This window comes from Macrotis lagotis, chromosome 4, assembly GCF_037893015.1.
Source record: "Macrotis lagotis isolate mMagLag1 chromosome 4, bilby.v1.9.chrom.fasta, whole genome shotgun sequence".
Taxonomy (NCBI): Eukaryota; Metazoa; Chordata; class Mammalia; order Peramelemorphia; family Peramelidae; genus Macrotis; species Macrotis lagotis.
Genome location: NC_133661.1, coordinates 275,174,233 through 275,194,889, shown reverse-complemented (window position 1 = coordinate 275,194,889; position 20,657 = coordinate 275,174,233). Strand labels below are relative to the sequence as shown.

Genomic DNA, 20,657 nt, shown 5'->3' with positions numbered 1-20,657 from the left:
AACAGGAAATTTATAAGATTATATATATTTATATATATACATATATATATATATATATCAACAATGTTAATAAAAATAAGATAAGGAATTAACAAATAAACTACCCTTATACAGAATTTTTTTCTTTGTATAGTTTAATCCATAAGCTAAAATGCAAAGCCACAAATATTACTATAATCAAAATCTAACACAAATAAAGATTATGTACCAACACCAGTGGATTTTCATTTATATAGCAGTTTAAACTTATATCTGTACTAAGACTTTTGGAACACCTTTTGAACAACCATACCTCTGGCTGAGCTGTCCTGATTAGAGAGTAAGTGCATACTTATACAACCCTCATGTCCATCCACCCATAACTTCTGTACATCTACTTGTTATATAGATATCTGACAAACTTCCTACATCTTGCGTTAGCAATAGTTATCAAATTACTACTCAGTATTGGAAAGAATATATGAATATATTTCTTTTTGACACCATTCATTCCTTTTATTATATGTCTTCTTCCATTAGAATTCAAGCTTCTTCAAAGCTGAGACTATTTGTATACCCCAACATGGTACCCAGCATATAAGTAGGTTTATCTTTCTTCTTTTGTCTCCTTCATTTCTTTCATTATTTCTTTTTTATTTACCTCTTGTCTCTCCCATTAAACTGTAAGCTTCTTAAGATTAAAAACTGTTCTTTTTCGTTCTTTGTATCCTCAGTGCTTAACACAATGCCTGGCTCATAATAGGTGCTTAATAAATGCTTATTGACTCATCAAAGAGAGGAATTTATATTTTAGCCTAGAGGTAATGAGCCACTGGAGTTAATAGATCAGAGAGGAGAAAGTATTGAGTCAGGGGATCAGTTAGAAGACTACTAAAGTTGTCTAAATGAAAGATTAGAAGAGTCTGAACTAAATTATAGTGTAATAGAATAAAGACAGTTGAACAATTTTATAGATAGTAAATAGACTGGAAATAAAAAGTGGAAATAAAGTCAACAAGATTTGTTAACTGATTGGAAATGTGGAATGACAATGAAGAATTGATAAATCTGAGGTTATCAGTCTGTGAAACTAGAAAGATTGAAGTAATCTGGACAGAAACAGATTATTTTTAAATAAAGTGTGGGGGACAAGATAGAAATTTCCATTTAGGGCATATTAAACTTGAGGTATCCATGAGACATTGACTCTGAAACAACCAGTATATGATTTCATAAATTGCCACTGGAAATTATGATTGAATGCAGTTTTCTTAATAATAGAACAGGAAATGCAGAGGGCACAATGCAAATGATATCTAGAGGAGCTGAATTGAAATGTGGAAATATAGAACAAGTTATATGAAGCATGCTATTCAGTAACAGGGGAATGTATGTGTTTTTTGTTTAGGCAGTCAGGAATTTTATAGCATTTGAACAGGAATTTCAGAAGTGGAAGTTTGTGAGCCTTGGAATATGTAATATTATTAGGGTTACTTCAAGTATCAATTATGTTCACTCCTTTTGGTGGGTATTCAAGATTGTTGACTAGATTTGTTTTGATAACAATACTTACCCCAGCTTCATGGTGCTCCCCTTCCCGAAAAATGTGTATCCAGCTCTGACTTCAGTAAACTTGTCTTCATTTTCCAATTTTCTTTCACTTAGGACTGCTTTTTGGATATATATCTGCTGAGTTCTCTTGCAACAAGAGCTGTTTGTCTTTTAGGTCAATTGGATCTTGTTGTCTGTGAGTGTGCACATGATCTATGCACCAATGGTAAGTGGAATCTTCTTTGAAGAAGTTTTCATAGTTTTTTGGGTCTCAACTTCACCATGGGATCCCTGCCTGTTGCAGTGAACAACAGGCTCATGACAATGAGATTGTCACTTCCAGGAAAATGCCATGTTACCTTCCTCAGGGCCTATGCTCCCATCATGATGAAGTCAAAGAAAAACTTTATGAAGACCTAGAGACCCTTATCATCAATTTACCAAAAGAGGATAAGTTTATAATTCTAGGGACTTTAATGCTAGTGTAGGCTCAGATAACCAGGCATGGCAGGGAGTCCTTGGGAGGAATGGAGTTGGAAACAGCAAAACTGTGGTCATCTACTACTGAAGACTTGTTCATTTCATGACTTTCTCCTCACAACCACTGTTTTCCATTTACCTAAATGCTATAAAACTTCCTGGATTCACCCTCATAGTAAACATTAGCATCTAACAGACTATGTGATTGTAATAAGAGTCAGAAAGGATGTGAGAGTGACAAAGGCAACATGAGGTGTAGGGTGCTGTACTGATCATAGACTCATCCTCTCTAAGCTAAATATTCATATTCAATCAAAGCAGCAGCCCCAAGGCAAAATGACTTCTATGAAAAATTAATGACAAGAGAGTAGAAAGGGTCTCTTAAGTCGGAACAATTTGTTGCTTGGAAGGGAAAACTGAGCCAACATACAATTGGCAATAGTGGAACAGAAAAAGTGTGGGTGGCTTTCAGAGATCTGGTATTACAGCTCAGCATTTGCTCATCTGGGTCAGAACACTCACAAACATCAAGACTGGTTTGATGAAAATGATGGGATAATACAGAAATGAAAAATGAGAACTCCACAGGGTTTATCAGTAGGATAGTTAACCATTTCTAAGAAGATAGCATTTAATTCCATCAAAAGTAAAGCACAAGCAAAGCTTAGAGAAATGCAGGACTCTATATTCAGGAAGAATTTTATGAAAACAGTAACAGCCCAAAATGTTTTTATGATGCCCTGAAGGCTATTTATGAGCCAAAGACCCATGCATCTCAGCTTCTCAGGGCTGATGGATCCACATTGATCAATGATAGAGGGATGGGCAGAACACTACCATAGTGTTCTTAACAGATCATCATCATCAATCAATGTAGAAGCCATTGACTGTTTACCTCAAATTGAAGTCAATTCACCTCTCACTAAAGTTCCAACTAAAGAAGAGGTTTTTGAATGCCATTAGGTTCCTTTTAAGTTGGCAAAGCACCTGGTGCTGATTCTATTCCATCTGAGATCTTCAAGGTGGGCAGTGGGGGGTTATTGTTCATTCAAAAGCTAACTGAAATTTTACAGGTTATATGGCATGAAGAGGTTATCCCCCAAGAATTCAATTATCCATCAAGTCCTCGATCATCCTTCTCTATAAAAGTAAAGGTCATGGATTGTCCTGTGACAGTCACAGTGGTATTCTCTTTTAGTCATTGCTGGTAAGATTCTTGCTAGAGTCCTTCTCAATATACTGATCCTTCACCTGGAAGATGGTCACCTCCCTGAGAGCCAGGGTGGCTTCAGAAAAGGTTGATATAGTGTTTGCTGCCTGGCAACTCCAGGAAAAATTCCAGTAACAGAACAGAGGTCTATATACAATATTTGTAGATCTGACCAAAGCCTTTGGTACCATCAGTCGTGAGAGTTTATGGAAAATTATGTCAAAATTTGATTGACTGGAGAAGTTCATCAGTACTGTGCATCACTTCCATGAAAGCGTGCATGCCTAGGTTCTGGATAATGGATATACTCTCATGATTTCCCAGTCCCGGTGGAGTGAAACAAGGATGTGTCTTTGCTCCCATATTTTTTAGCATGTTTGCAGCCATTTCATCAAAAGCTTCACTGAGTATGAACTAGTCCTCAAGATCAGCTGTTGCACTAATGGCAAATTCTTCAACTTGTAAAGACTACAAACCAAGACCAAAGTGGAGGGAATATTGGTGCATGATCTTCTATTTGCAGATGATTGTGTACTCAGTGCAGCCTCTGAAGCTGAGATGAAACAAAGTATGGATCGATTCTCTATTGCTTGTGCTAATTTTTGTCTAACAATTAACACCAAGAAAACACAGGTGCTTCATCAGTTAGCACCACACCATTCATATGTGGAACCATTGATTACAAAAAATGGAGAAGTTTTGAGCACTGTGAACAAGTTCACTTACCCTATCAGTGTCCTTTCAAGGGAGAAACACATGCATTGCCAGAGCTAGCTCAGTATTTGTGAGACTCTGAAAGAAAGAATGGGAGAGAAGAGGTGTTAGACTGACCACCAAACTGAAGGTCTACAGAGCCATTGTGCTGACCTCATTGCTATATGCCTGTGAAATACAGACAGTCTACTACCATCATGTCAGGAAATTGAATTGCTTCCATTTAAATTGTCTTAGGAAGTCTCTGAAGATCACCTGGCAGAAGAAGATACTGACACCGAGGTCCTTTCTTGAGCTAAACTGCCTAACATTCCATCAGAGAATGCAACTACAATGGGCTGGACATGTTGTTAGAATGCCATACACTTGCCAGAAAGACTATTTTGTGGAGAACTCACACAGGGCAAGTGCTCACAAGGAGTACAGAAACAGTAATACTAAGAGACCCTGAAGAGCTCTGTTAGGAACTTTAGAATTGATTGTACCTCATGGGAAACACTGGCACAAGACCGCCCAGCATGGCATGCCCTCATCAGTGAGGGGGCTGCACTCTATGAGGAAGGCAGAATTGAAGTAGCTCAAAGAAAACATGACATAACATAAGTTTAGAGTACCCATCCCAGGTGTTCACATGGACTATTTGTACCCAACCTGTGGTAGAGCATTCTGTGCTTGTATCACAATCAGACACAGTGTAATTTGTCTCAAACATACTGATGTCATTTTGGTCTTTTTTGATAATGAAGGATAAGAAAAACCAATATAATCTTATATCTATCCTCTTCTCTCTATGCATCCAGCAACATGCTTGGAATGTACTCCCACCTTATCTTCATTTCTTAGAATTCCTTTTCTTTCAGTTCTCTGATCAAGAGATACATGAAGATTTTGCTGTTTGCCCCAGTTGATTGATAGTCTCTCAAATTTACTTTATATAATGCAATTATTTATGTATGTCTTGTAGACAGAATGCAAACTCCATGATGGCAAGGGATTGTGTAATTTTGTCTTAGTATGCTCTGCATATAGTACAGTTTCATATTGCACAATAGTAATCATTTAATTAATGCTTGTTGATTGATTGACTGATCAACAGAATAATCAGAAGAAAAGAAGAAGTATCATTGGTTTTAGAAAAATCCATGTCTGGGTCAGCTAGGAGGCATAATCGATAGAGCACCTGCCCTGGAATCAGGAGGACCTGAGTTCAAATCTGGCCTCAGAAATAATAATTGCCTAGCTGTGTGACCTTGGGCAAGTTACTTAACCCCATTGCCTAAAAGAAGAAAAAGCCATGACTGATTGGTTAAATTCAGAAATTCAATGTAATTTGGAGAAAATTTTACTGTCATACATATTGGAGGGAAAAGACTTAAAAACAAAATATCAGTTTCTCTTAATTGTTCATTTTCTCTTATTCCTTAAAATATCATTACTGTCTTGATTGTGTATATGTATGTAATGTATCTATGTACAAAAACTCACTAAAGATTTAGAGCCTTTACTTCACAGGATTCAACTAATGTTACTGTTGTGGTTACACCTCAAATCCATTAGTGAGTTAGAGAGATAACTACTTCCCCTGGTGAGATAGAAGGATGAGAACAATTCATTCCATGGAGGTAGCTGAAGCAGAGAGAGTATGGAGCACTTAGAATTGGGTTAGATATCAGAGATGCTGAGGTCATCCATCCACTGGGCTGTGGCCAGGCATATTGATTTTTGTCTTGCCACTAGACTTAAAAAATTTTAGGAGAGTGAAACTAACAAATATATCTTTATATAACTTTATATATCTTTGCCTCACTTGCAGATCAATATATATCAGCCCATTGATCCTCTTTGAAAATGAAGGACAAACTGAACAACTGTCAGCTAATATTAAATGATGATGATGATGTTTGTCCTTTGTTCTTGAAGAGAATTATGAAAATAGGGAAGTGATGCCATGACAAGCATATGAATTGTATTTGAGTGAGAGTGAGGGGGTGCTGTGCTAAGTGACCAGCCTCACTGTCTCCTCCAGAGTCATCTGGATCCAGTGGCCAGAAATGAATCAGGATGACTAAAAATTGCTCTGGACTCAAGACAATCAGTTAAGTGACTTGCCCAAGGCCAGATCACTTAGTAAGTGTCAGTTGTCTGAGGACAGGTTTGAATTCCCATCCTACTGACTCCAAGGCCAGTTTCACCTAGTTGCCCTCTATTCAAAACAGAAATTGCATAAAGGGTGTGTGTGTGTGTGTGTGTGTGTGTGTGTGTGTGTGTGTGTGTGTGAATGAGTAGGTAAATAAGAAAATACACAAAGATAATAGATGCTGATTTCCACATCAATGTTCTTATGTTCTAAAAGAATATTTTTCATTTGTTTATCCATAGGCCACATCTATTAACAGAAGGAACTCTTGCTTTGATTCCTTCTTCAGTCCCATCTCACTATTCATTCTATTCTTAAATTATTAAGTCCCAACTATTAAAGCTAGACAGAGGAGAAAAGCCTGCAAACAAATCTAGGTTCACAGTTATTTCTCTTCAAGGTCATTTTATATTTCAGAGATTCAAGAAATAGTAGTACATCTGAAGACTTGAATTTTGTATGAAAGTAACTCATGATGAAAACTGATCTTAGTCTAGGAAAAATAATATGCTAGTCAAATGAAGACCTTGGTGTCCGAAATCTTTCCTTTTAGATCAAGTTCCAGCTTACCTAGATTGATCGAATGATATAGCCACTTAGTATAATGATAAGTATAAGTAACCATGGGGAAGTAAGGCAGCTTTTAATGCCAAAAAAGTTTAATGTACTGAAATTTCAGAGCAGGTTCAGTAACAATAATGATTTCATTTATTTAGAAATTTAGTTACTTTACTTTTTACATGTACAAAAAAGAAAACAAATGAAATTTGATGTTTAAGTCTTACTTCACCTCCATAAGTTTCATTTATGTTATTTATATTTCAACAAAATGCTACATGTTGATGGAATAAAATTGAATTTATTTACCTCTGAAGTGGATTTTTTAAATACCAGTGCAGCCAATTAACCTTGCAAACTCCTGGGCAGCTAGCAGTGGATAGAGCACTGGCCCTGGAGTCAGTTCAAATCCGGCCTCAGACATTTAATAATTACCTAGCTGTGTGGCCTTGGGCAAGCCACTTAGCCCTATTTGCCTTGCAAAAACCTAAAAAAAAACAAACCCCAAAACATTGCAAACTCCTTTTCCTACTCTTTTGCTTTCCCATAGATGAAATGCAGAGTTGCTTTAAAAAAAATTGAACTTATTCAAATGAATATATTTCATTGCTTCATCAAAATGAGACAGAATTACATCCTATATAACCTCGTGGCAAAACATGACATGATAATAAAAGAGATGGGAAGAACAAGCATTTATTAAGTTCCTTCTATCTGCCATGCACTACCTTTAGAGCTTTACAAGTATTATTTCACTTGATCTGTACATCATGTCTTGGAGATAATTATCCCTCTTTTGTAGTTGAGGAAACTGAGGTTAATAGTGAGTAATTTGTCCAAGGTCACCCAGTTAGTAAATATCTGAAGCCAGATTTAAAATCAGGTTACTTGACTCAAGATCAACTGCTTTGTCCACTGTACCAACTAGCTTTAACCTAAGGCAAATATCATGGATATATCCAATAAGGATATAGAGGGAGGGCACCACCATGTTCTCATCTACTCATTATCACAATCGCAGTCTTCCTTTATATTTTAGTATCTTTTTCTCTTCCTCCTCTCCACTCTTCAGTTATAAAGTCTGGTTGAATCAACATCTGCATCTCCTCCATATTTTCCTTTCTTCTTTACTCACCTGTTCAGATCCTCATTTGCTTTTTTGCTCTGTTATAATAGCCTTTTAATTGATCTTCTAACATCTATTTTCTCACCTTTCCAAGTCATACTATAACACTCTATCAAAAAGATTATTAAAGTATTTTCAACTTGCCATTTAAAGTCCTTAGCATTCTGGCTATAGCCTACACTCTCAGATTAACTTCACATTACTCATTTTTATGAATTTTCTTCTAACCAAAATAGTTTACTTCTTTTCCCTGAACTTGACATTCACCCCGTTTCAAGAGTTTTGCTCAACCTAGGCTGCAGTCTTGGAGTGCACTCCCTCTTTGTCTCTACCTCCAGAATCTTTTGATTTGGAAAAGGTGAGATGGGGTAAGGAGTGATAATGTAAGGGTGGGATTGAATGATTGATTTATTAAATCAAGTCTTTCTGTTCTACTTAACAAAAATGATAAGATGCCAAGTCAATCAGGCATAGGCCTTACACTAAGTATGAAGATTTCTTCTATTCCAAACATAAGAATAGTGTTTGGAATAGACAAGGAAACTGAGGTCAAACCCTAGGGGTCATGCATTAGTTATCAGAATATTTTGGAACCAGTTTTTGAGTTTGAAGCGAGCATCACATTCCAGAAAAATATTAGACTCCCCCAAAAGGAGGGCTAGGCATTTTTTTCCAGTCCCTTTCTTCATGATTGTTATAAATGAATGAAAAGAAAAACCTGCTAGAGAGAAAATTGCACATTTTAGTCCACGAACCTTGCAACCTTGCATGATATGGGTACCTCACCTGGTATGAGGCATGAGGTGGTCTTTGGAATATCAGGTAATTTATAGTCTTCAGAAACTCCCCTCCCTCTTAGATTTTCATAGGCTCTCAGTGCTTGAGTTACAATCTAAGAGGTCCACCAATTCCATGACATGCCCCTAATATGATCCCCCCCACACATCATACTATGCATGATATGCTAATGAACCCCAAATGGTCACAGGGGGTATGTGGGTTAATGTTCAGTTACCTAATTGTGCAAACTCAGTTGCATTAGGTCAAGATCTCTAGGTCACTCTTGACCAGTTGAGAACTGGTTTGGGGTTTGCTATCCCTGGAATGGGATTAGGAAAACTCTCCCAGTCTTGTGATTGGCTGGGCCATTCCCCCTTTGTAATGAATTCCCTAAGGGCCCCCCTCCACCCTGTGAAGACCAGCAATGCCTTACTTTCATCACAATGATCTAGAGCACCAAGAACCCAAAGTAAAGCTTCTACAAAATAATGCCTGACTTGAGCTCACTGAGTACTACCCCCCCCAAAAAAAAGATTGCCCTAACCAAGCAAACCAAAGGGATTACAAAAGAAAACATCTTCACATTGTGGCCTCTCCATCCTCTTTGTTCTAGAACCATGGAAATGCAAACTCCAAATTGCAGAAATCTGTGCTCCAGCAGAACCCCACAGGAGAATGGAGGAGAAAAGAGGGAATGGAGGAGGACACATCTAGGCTTATGATAAAGCTCAGTCTTCTCACCCCACCCAATACACAAACCCCATACCCCATGCCATTAAGACCAGCAGTTGAGAATAGACCCCTAATCCTAAAAGGAATTTTAGACAAATTTATTAATTCAACTGGTGTAGGAGAAAACCTGAAAAAAGATGTGATTTCCCTCAAATCTGTTAAGTCTCACATCATAAAGAATTCTAACAAAAGTACATGGGACGGGGGCAGCTAGGTGGTGTAGTGGGTAAAGCACTGGCCCTGGAGTCAGGAGTACCTGGGTTCAAATCCCATCTCATACACTTAATAATTACCTAGCTGTGTGGCCTTGGGCAAGCCACTTAACCCCATTTGCCTTGCAAAAACCTAAAAAAAAAAAGTACATGGGCACAAACTGCTACACATAGGCACAATATATGAGATGAGGTATATCAGCAAGTAAGTATAAATATTCAATAAAGTTTGGACAAAACCAAAAGTATTTTAGGTGGACTCAAAACATGGGAGGGCTTCACATACACATACCTTGCAGCAGTCTCTCTGGTTCTCTTGGGGGGTGGGGTGGGAGCTCTTTGGGATCCACATGATCCCCACATCATATTTTGAATTAAACCCATAAAGCTAGGTTCAAACAATATTAATAAGTAATATCTTCCTCACAAGACTCAAACTCCCAATTACAAAAATTTGCCTAAGCTTCAGTGGCATCACGTCTATACTTCTTGAACCAGAGAACTGAGGAACAAGAGAGATCAGAGCAAGGCACCATATGTGGAGGGCTTTGTGGCACTACACTAATGGCACTATACTTTGTGGCACTAAGCCTGAAAGACAACCCTCATCATCCAGGACTTATTCTGTCTACTCAAAAGTGACCTAGCCTGGTGAATTATAAATTGCCCGGCTTCTGAGGAAATGGGAGTCCCAGCCCCCAGGGAAACCATCCTCAGTGGGCAGCATGTCAAAAAGTAGACAATAGGGGAGGAAAGACTGAAGTTACTAAAAATTGGAGTATAAATAGGTAAACTAAAAGGAAATATATTAATAACAAGGAATTATGACTTCCAGAAGTAGTAAATAAGTTGAGATATCTCTGAATAAATACTTCAAAACAAAGGAAAATGTTTCAACACCTGATGCAGCAGACAACAGAAGCTGCCTTGAAAAGGATGAGCAGTAAGGAAAGGTATAGGAGCTTGAAAAGTTGCTTGGGGGTTCATGCCCCCCAAAAGCAGGCTAGTTTCACTGGAAGACAAGCAAATCAACTGAGTAGAGGAAGAGCAGTTAATGAGGACAGAGGGAGACATAAGGAAATATGGGTGGAAAGTCAGGTAGCTCTGAGAGTATCAATGTGTAGTAATGAGGGAGAAGTTGATGAGTGGTTGTAGCTCAAAGACTTTAATCTTTCCTGATGAGGGCAGGAATCCATTGTTTTGTTGATAGAGGTTTAGGGAAAGATCTGGAATAGAAAAGACTTCTTGCAGACCTGGGATTTGAAGTGACTCACTTTAGGCCAGGAAAAAAAAGACAGAAGTGAAGATTTGAGGTCATATGCATGGATCTGCAATTCTGCCAATGTAATTAATTAGACTACAGAGTAGATGGGGTCAGAAACCCATTAAAAATGGTAAAGGAGATGTGCCAGAGAAGTCTGCATGAGTTCCTCAAAAAAAAAAATGGGGTGGGATAAAGGAAAGGAAATGCAATTCCAAGCCAGTGCAAAATTCTTTACAATTTTCTTTGGGTTTCTGGTCATATTTTTAAAATTATAGAATGTGTAGAAGAGCTTATTTCTGATTCCTTTCAGTTTTCCTTATCCTTGGTTGTTCTGTGCCCATTTTCAGAAATTTATTGGGGGTTTCTATGAGAAAACTTGGCAACTATTTTGCTTTTAAAACTGTCATGTTACTAGAACTGCTAAATTTCTTTATCTTATATAAGGAATGATGTCTTACTACTGCTAACCACTACCACCATCAGTACTACAACCACCACACACACACACAAACACACACACAAACACACACAAACCTTACTGTGTACCACCCTATGGTAATTCCTTTAAAATTATTATCTCATTTGATGCTCTCAGTGATCCTGGGAGATAGGCACTATTCTTATTATTCCCTATTTTATAGAAGAGGAAATTGAAGTAAATTAAGTTAAAGTGAATTTGCCCAGGGACACAGCAAAATAAGTGTCTAAGACAGGATTTGAATTTTAGTCTTCCTGACTCTTAAGTAGGGGAAATATTAGACTGAGAAATATGTTTTATAATTAATCTGTTCCCCTTGTACTGACTTTATTCTTGATAATTAAAAAATCTTTTATCATTATTATCATCATCATCATCATCATCATTATTATTATTATTATTATTATTATTATTATTATTATTATCATTATTATTTGCTTATAAATTCTTCTGTTATCAGGACAGGTTTTTTCCCCCACTAGGTGTTGCTTTTTTTCAGTTTAACTCTTCAAGATGAAGTTTAGAGTTTGAGGTCTTATTTTTGTTATTAGAGATATTTTTCATCAATTATCATTTCATTTGCTTTAGAGAGTTAGTTTTCTGGTCTGATAGCTGTATAGTCATTTTTAATAGTTGTTTTTTAGGTTCTCTTTGTTGATTTGGAATTCACTTTATTCATTTTTCTCTTTAGTTATGATTTTCACAAAATAGTTCATCTTCGTTAAAAAAAAGTTCTTAGTTAACACTTAGAGCTTTGGGTATTAAGTGACTTTGCTATGGACTGATATTAAATGTTTCAAAGGATTGCATTATTAAGTTTTCTGGGGGTTTTTTGTTTACTTTTCTCTGATTGTATTTAGTAGTTTAAATTTTCTTAAAACATAAGAACTTTGGTTCTATTTATTTTCACTTGTTTTACTAATTATTTACAGGATACCCTATGTTAAATTTTATTTTATAAATGTGTATGTGGTATATTAAACATCTTTAAAAGATTTTGGGGGGTTTAATTTGAAACTTTAGCTTTTGATTTGTTTTACTAAGGTTTTTAAAAAATAATTATACATTTTTTCCATGTCAGTGTATAGCACTTAACAAATTGTTTGTATTCCCTTTCTTGCAGTTCAATAAACATCATGAATAACTGAAAAAAAAACCAAGTTCTTAGTTTTATCATTGTGGTATTTTTGTTTTTCAATTTTTTTCTTTCATTTTCAAGATGACTTTTTTGTTTTTGCTTGGTTGGTTAATTTTCCAGTTTAATTTTTAAAGTATTTATCAGATTTCCCATTCCTCTCTTTTACTATTTTGCTGAAAAAATTTTCAGAATCATAATTTACTTGCATCCCTAATTTGTGATATGTTGTTTCATCATTAAAATTATGTTTACACAGTTACTGTTTCTATGTTTTTTCTTTGAGGTACTCATTTTTGGGGTATCAGTCTACATATTTTGTTTTTATTGTCTTCATAAATTTCCATTTTTGTACAAAATGGCCTCATACTTCCACAAAAATCCTCCTCTGATACTTTCTAGTAATTTGAAGTTGGAGATGGAGAAAAAGTAAGGTTTGCAAACCTTACTGACACTGTATATTTATATCCTCACCTGTAACTTCTGTACATTTGAAATTTTTACATTTCAATTGAAATTAAATTAATTAGAAATATTTTTATTTTTTAATCTACAATGTAACATGTTTAAAAAGCCCTACACTGAAATTATGCAAATTTAATAGGACTAAAATAATATAAGACTATTGATTTAATACTAAACTTCTCTTTTATAGACATTAGTAATCCTTAATTGTACTTTTTTTATAAGAGCATATAAAGCAGTAGGTCCCTGATTTTAGGTAAATATGTGAAGTTAAGAATATGGTTTTATTGGTCAATTAAATAAGCATTAAAGTTTATCATTACTTTCCATTAACTGTATATTTGCTTAACATTAATCTGTCAGAATTTATTGAATAACTTGTCAGTTAAATATAGCTTGTTGTATCTCTGAAATTTATTTTCTACTTTGGCTATCATGGGGTAAAATTTATAAAAAAAATTCATATCTTTTGCTTTGGAAGATTTTGTGCAATCCCAAGCCCTCAAAGTTTCATCTCTTTCAGGGAGTCTTTCTAGATCTGCCTCTGTCAGGGGAACTTTTTTCCCTTAGAATATGGCAAACATTCTAATTTGCATTATTTTTAATGTATGCTCCATGCCTTAAGTTAACATTTTTTGTTTTAGTTACCAGTGTAAGCTTAAAACTCTGTGAGAATAGGAATTCTTTTTAAACTAAACTTTATTTCCTCTACAGTAACTAGCATAGTTACTACACAAAATAGGTACACTATGAAAAATAGTATTATTTAGTTGAGATTAATTGAATTGAATCTCTACTAGTCAGAAAAGACATTCACTTTTTTCTGAAAAGAAAAAAGTTATGATCTAATATTATTGTTTGTTAAATTTATTCTGTATTTTGATATAAACAAGATGTCTTTTTATTGTCATTCCTGACTTTCTTAAGATTTCTTTTACTGTCAGATTACCATTGTCCATCCAGTCATCACTTTCTCTTACCTCTCCCTATCCAATCACTTTTTCAAACTTTTTTAATTTCTACTTTTTTTAACATCTCTTGAACTGATCTTCCTAAAACTTAACAACTGACCCTCACCTCCACTCAGTAAAACTTGGTGACTCCCTATTACTTCTAGCATCAAAAATAAAATATTTTTTTGGCTCAGAGTCCTTCAAAACATGTATTCTCCCTATCTTTCTAATCTTCTTTCACTTAATTACCCACCATGTAATTCTGATGCTTTGCAATTAGCTTCTTTGCTTTTCCTTGAGTAAGACTTCATTCCACCTGCTTTCACTAAGCATTTTCATTTGTGTCTCCCCATATGCCTAGAATTCTTTCCCTCCTTATCTCAGCCTCCTACTTTCGCTGGTTTTTGTGTAACCCCAATTAAAGTTCCACCTTGAATAAGAAATCTTTCTCATTCTCTATTAATTTCAGTATTTCTTTTCCCCTAGTTTATTTTCTATTTCTAGATCTATCTATCTATTGGAGAACATGTTTCCATGACCATGTCCCATTCCCCACCACCACCAAAGACTGTGAGCTTCTTGAGAGCAGGAACTAATTTTTTTTAAATAATATTTCCAGGGGCAGCTAGGGTGTGCAGTAGATAGAACGCCGGCCCTGGAGCCAGTAGGACCTAAGTTCAAATCCAGCCTCAGACATTTAATGTTTGCCTAGCTGTGTGACCTTGGGCAAGTCACTTACCCCATTAAATAAATTTTTAAAAATTTTTTTAAATTCCCAGCACTTAGCTTAGTGACCTGCATATAATAGATACTTAATAAAAGGTAATTGGTTGGTTCACAAATTTAGATGTAAATTTATTTTTTGTTAAACTTTAAAATATTGTCAAGGTTGAATACTATTAGATAAGGTATAAATATGTCTACCAGAATTCAAACTTTTTTCTTATCAGGCATTCTGAGTGTGAGTTAGCATCTGGATAGAAAATGCAGTTTTGCAAATCACATGCTCTAAAGACTTTGCTTATCATGTTAAAGCTAAGAGAGTAGAGGAAGAACTTACCTTGAAAGATAGAATTTGATTTTTTGCTTTCTAAATTTTGTAGTGATTTATTTCCTGCCTTCACAAATTAAAGCTCTAAGAGGCAAAGGAGGAGGTAAATTATTTAAAAATAATGGTCTGTTTTAATTTATGACCTAAAATTTAATTTAATAAGAAACTTTAAAAAAAACACTAAAGTTTGAGTAAAACATGCCATTGACCAAAGAAATGAACAAATTGGAAACTCAAAATGACCTTATTTCTCCTGAAAACCTCTGTATTTCATAGTGGTAGAATTGTAAAATAATTGCATAGGATCTTTTTTTAAAAAACAGACTTTCCTGTGAACTTTCTTTGTGAATCATAGAATGTTAGTTCTAGATACATTTAGAGGTTATTTGGTTCATCCTCTCCTCATTTTAGAGGAAGAGAATCTAGAATTTGCTTGAGATCATATGCTTTGGTGACCTGTATTTCTGAACTTTCTGGCCTTTGTTATTTTCAGTAAAGCAAATTGTCATTTTTTTAAAAAGCCCCGTATTGCTGCTTAACTATTTGTCATATTTTATAATCACAGAGCAGGTAAAGAAATATGAGATTAGGGAGCAGTTAGGTGGCACAGCTTCTAGGGTATTGACCCTGGAGTCAGGAGGATCTGAGTTTAAATATGCCTCAGACACTTAATACTTACTTAGCAAGTCACTTAACCCCATTGCCTTGCAAAAAATAACAAAAAAAAATATGAGATTATTCTAGTACAAGTCCATCATTTTACAGGTAAAGAAACTAAAGCCTATCTATATTTAGAATATAGAATTTGAATCCTTGTCTTAACTCTTTTATTTGGGCTCAGAACTTTATCTTTTGAAAATAAACATGAAAATCAATAAAATGATTAATTTAAACCTAATCTCAGCAGAAAGAAAAAAAATAACACAACAAAGCAAAAGTCATCCTAAATTCATTAATCAAATCAAAGCTAAAGATTTATGGCAATGAAGCAGTAGCATATAGTTATTTGTGTTTATTATAATTAATGTATGATATGTCCCACAAATCTTGATTTCTTTCTCTTTAGATTTCCTATTACTTCTTTAATTCTTTAATCAACAGTGACAAAGAAATGGTAAAAAGTGTCTTACAAAAAAGAGAAGAAAAGAAAAACTACTAGAGATAGCATAGAGAAATATAAAGAAATATGACTCAATGATATATTTTCTTGGAAGTAAAAGTTAAAAGTTCTGAAGAAACAGAACTTTTTTTTTGGAATGCATGTTTTTAAGTCTTAATATGAGACCATTTCATTCAGCATTTCAGTAACAATCTTAGCTGCTTGAAAATGGACTCCCACAGATGTTTCTCATATTGCTCATATTAAATAACATCCTTTCCACATTGTTAGTGTTCATGTGGTATTTCATCACAAACCCATTTCGTTGCAATCGTTTGATTAACCAGTAAATGTTAATAGGAACCACTTTTCCCAATACTAAAGCTAACTTTTTTAATATTAAATTACTTTGCATCTCATGCTAAAATTCAGACATAAAAGCATATTATTACAATTATTTGCTAAGATAAAAATCTATAGATCTATATATAATCTATAGATTACAAAATAGGCACTTTTAGGTACCATCTTCCTGTTTCCATTTCCCCCTTTGCTATTGTGAGGCTTGAGGCAAAGTTACTGGTTACTAGTAGATAATATTATCTATCACTCAGTTTGTATGAGAGAAACAACTTTCTCCTTTACCCCCAATTTTCAGATTTCAGTCATAGGCTAGGAATAAAGAGTAATGAATAACTTGTTTCATCTCTCTCTGATAATAAGTTTATAAGAGTTATTGATTTAAAAAAGTTCATAATCATAAGATTTTGTCATGATTGAAGCTTAGAGCTTCCAAAACATAAAAGGAAACTTAACCACTTTAGAGCAAGATTCAGACTTCTCAGGACCTGTGCATAGTGGTGAAAGTCCAGAGCAAGAACTGGCCTAAGGTCCCAGGCTGTTTACTGAGCAAGAAGCTAGTATAAAAGTAAATGGCAGCTGTGTGACTCTCTCTGAAAGTAAAGTACCTCCTAGATTCAACCTCTAGCATTCTTTGAAACCTGTAGCAGAATAATCCGAGTAGGAACCCCAGCCCAAAGAGAAGATAGCAGTTTTTACTGTGACTTCTATACTTTCCAGCTAACTGACAATGACTGAATACAGTTGTGGTCTACTGGAGCTCTAGTCAGTGGCAAAGTCACAGTTTTGTTGCTCTGACATCAAACGTTTACTTGTAGAGCTCAGACCAAGACAATGCACTGAAACCTGTAAATCTTCAAACTAAATTATCCTTGAGAGCTTAAAATAACATATTTTTTTAATGTCTAACAGCAGCTACAAGATCCAACTGGACACAAAATAAGAAAGACACAAAATTAGTAAATAATACTGAAAGAATGAGCAAATGAATAAACAAATAACCCTAACATAAAGAAATTTATGGTATATGGGATCCTCAGGATGCAAATCCAAAGGAAGAAAAACTCTTCAAAAATAGCTCTAAACAATCTCAAAACACAGCTTGAACACAGGTTCAACTCAGGTTCTTGGAAGAAATAATGCAAGAGGGTTTGGGGTTTTTTTAAGTTATAAATGATTTTGTAAATGAAATGAGAGTAGCAGAATGGTAATAAAAATGAGTTTGATAGAGGAAAGAAATGAGATTGCTGCAGGAAAGAATTGGAAAGAAAATTGACTGCATGGGAACATCAGCAGGATGTTGAACTGAACTCCAGTGAATGAAGAAGAAAGGGAGAGAAAGAAGTGACTGCTCTCTGCTTCCTGCTCTTAGCTGCCTTTGTGGGGAGTGATAGAGATGGTGGAAGTGACCCCACTGAAGTGTGAGTGGGCCAACAGGTTAACCATCCCAGAAGCTGCCATGGGCTTCAGCTGGAGCATCAAGGAGGAGCCATGATCATTGCTATGGCCTGCTGAGTGGTTGCTCCTTTATGTGACCTCTAAGCTCAGTTATTCAGCTTTTGCATTTCTAGTTGAACTACTTATATCAACTTCTAATAAAACATCACATTTACTTGCCTCAGAAGATATTATCCATATTAAGTATCAAATTAAGATGGTATTATATGCAGAATTTGGAATTATGTTTCTAATGTTTGTTGTGGTAGTTGTTTATTTTCCACCACAACATCCATTTTATCCTAGCATAACTGCAGCAATCCAGAGGCTGCTACAGACCTGGCTTATGTAGGCTCTTAAACAATTTAAGGTTTCTTATGATAGTTTTAGTCTATGTCACACCCTTATTGTATATGTTGACTGGTTTGGAGTTCAGGATTTAATTTTAACACTATTTCTGTCATCCAACTAGATGGCTGGATTAGATTTTGGTCAATCTTTGAAGGTTTCATCATTAGAAAGTTACTGCAAATTTTGCAGATTCTGTCAGAGGCATAGTGAAACTAAACCCTCTTACCATTTCTAGTGTTAAACTATCATCCACTTGGTTCACCCTGACCTGCTTGAACAACATTCCTCATCTGCCTTTAACCAGTGAATTTCATGCCTACTATATATTCCTAAGAGTATTCTTAAATAGCAACATACCTATATTCTTTGAACTTTTTGTGAAAACTCTTTTCCAGTTCCAGAAAGAACTACCTATGGAGTGTTACTTTTTTAAAGAAATAATTTCATGGGAATGCTTTTATTTATTTATTTTTCCACATTTTATCACACAAAATTTTCTTGGTTCAGCTAGTGCCTTCTTCAGTCATGTTTGCTTAGTCTGCTTCTAATTTTGTGCTTCAGGAAATCCTGTGATAGACATTAACTTGATGTTGTTATTTTCAGTTTAATTGCACAGATTTACAGAATTGCCCACAAACAGCATATCAGATTTTTTCTGATTACACAAGGAAATAGAGGCAAAAGAGAAACTCAGAGCTTTTAATAGGGTACAGATTTTTATTTTTTGTGCTTATTTAATTACTACTAGATAACAATAATGAAGAACTCGAGTAGCAATAGATGATTTCAGAATAAACATAGTTGACAAGCACATGTCTGATTGTTAGCTGGAGATCTGTGACTTTAGAAAATTTTCATTTCTTTGTCTGAAAACTGTCTAGTCATATCCTTTGACCTTTCCTCAATTGGGGAATGACTTATGATCTTGTAAATTTGACTTAGTTCTCAACATATTTGAAAAATGAGACCTTTATCAGAAATACTTGTTTAAAAAAATCTCCCCACCCAGTTTTCTATTTTCCTTCTAAATTTTTGTGTTGATTTTTGTGCAGAAACTTTTAAATTTTATAATCAAAATTATTCATTTTATATTTCCTAATGCTCTCTATCTTTTTTGATCCTAAATTCTTCCCTTCTCCATAGGTTTGAAAGTTAAACTATTCCATAATTTGCTTGTAATATCATCATTTATGTCTAAATCACATATCCATTTTGACATCTTGGCACACATATCCATTTTGACATCTTGTCATATGGTAAAGGTGTTAGTCTATACCTAGTTTTTGATATACTGTTTACAGTTTTCTTAGCAATTTTTGGCAGATAATGAATTTTTTACCCCAGAAGCTAAAGCCTAACTTGGAATAGAAATGAATACAGACTCTGTAGGTTTTAAACTACTTGAGATCAAGGACTTTTTTCTATCTTGATATTAATCACAATCAACACCTTAGCACAGTGTTTTGCATGTAAGTGACATTTAATTGACTTGAATATTTCATAAACTACGAATGAATCAGCAACATAGTAAACACATAAAATTACTTTTATGATATAGCAACATAAAAGTGCTGAATATCTTACAGTATGTTGTAGTCATAGTTCTTATCTTTTTATTTTTAGTACAAATTAGAAAGTAAAAGAAGTCAGTCATCACAGTAATATTTTTCTTTAGTACTTCTTTAGGAAAATCCTCCCTAGGAATCTTTTATAAGGCTTTTGGAGAAACAAGATCCATTTGATTACTTCTAAAAACTGTATCAAAAGATTTTGGTTTTGTTGCCTTTTTCTCACTGAACATTTCCCTATAACAAGCATAACAACTAGAGTTTAAGTTGTTATCAGTTCTTTTGCCTTCAAAACAGAAAATCTTTCCCCATTTTTGAGCTACCATTTCATGAGTACTAAGCTGTTTCATTTTGTCCTTTGTCTTAGACATATATGTTTTGAATTTTTTTATCCTTTGATATCTCACCATATTGATTTACAGTATAAAAACTTTTCAAAATTTGGTTAGAATAATGACCATGTGACCCTTCAGCATTAAGGTTAGTTCTGAACTGGTAAAATCAAGTCTGCCTTTCTTGGCTATGTATAAAAAAAAGAAAAAAAAGAACCTATTTATAGAAAAATAGTTATAGCTGCTCTTTTTTTGTAGTAACTAAGAATTGAAATTGAGGGAATGCCCATCAACTGGGAAATGGTTGAATAAGTTATGGTATATGATTAATAATGGAACATTACTGTGTTTTAAGAAATGATGAGCTGGATGATTTCAGAAAAAACCTGGGAAGATTTATATGAATTGGAGATGACCCTGAATTACAGTGAGAAATGCTGCCTTTTTTAAAGCTAAAGTCTTTAACAGGTTTCAGTTGGACTGAGGTATTCAGTGATTTTAAGGCTAGGTAAGAAATGAGGCAAAAGATGACGACCTAGATTTGCTTATTGGGGGGGAAAAGTCAAATTGGGAAGTAAAGACCCTCAGTTTCTGGTCAGAACAGAAATAATTGCTAATTATACTCTCTCTCTCTCTCTCTCTCTCTCTCTCTCTCTCTCTCTCTCTCTCTCTCTCTCTCCCTCTC

General features: G+C 34.9%; 1 protein-coding gene and 2 pseudogenes across 4 annotated transcripts in view; all 3 read left to right on the top strand.

Moving 5' to 3' along the window:
* GPHN (gephyrin) overlaps positions 1–20,657 on the top strand; it is a 714,820-nt gene that overhangs the window by 193,852 nt on the left and 500,311 nt on the right. The gene's annotated exons all lie outside the window — the stretch shown is intronic.
* The window catches only part of LOC141522570 (dephospho-CoA kinase domain-containing protein pseudogene), a 57,311-nt pseudogene extending 36,654 nt beyond the window's left edge, over positions 1–20,657 (top strand).
* Positions 17,789–18,775, top strand: LOC141520512 (solute carrier family 49 member 4 pseudogene; annotated as a pseudogene).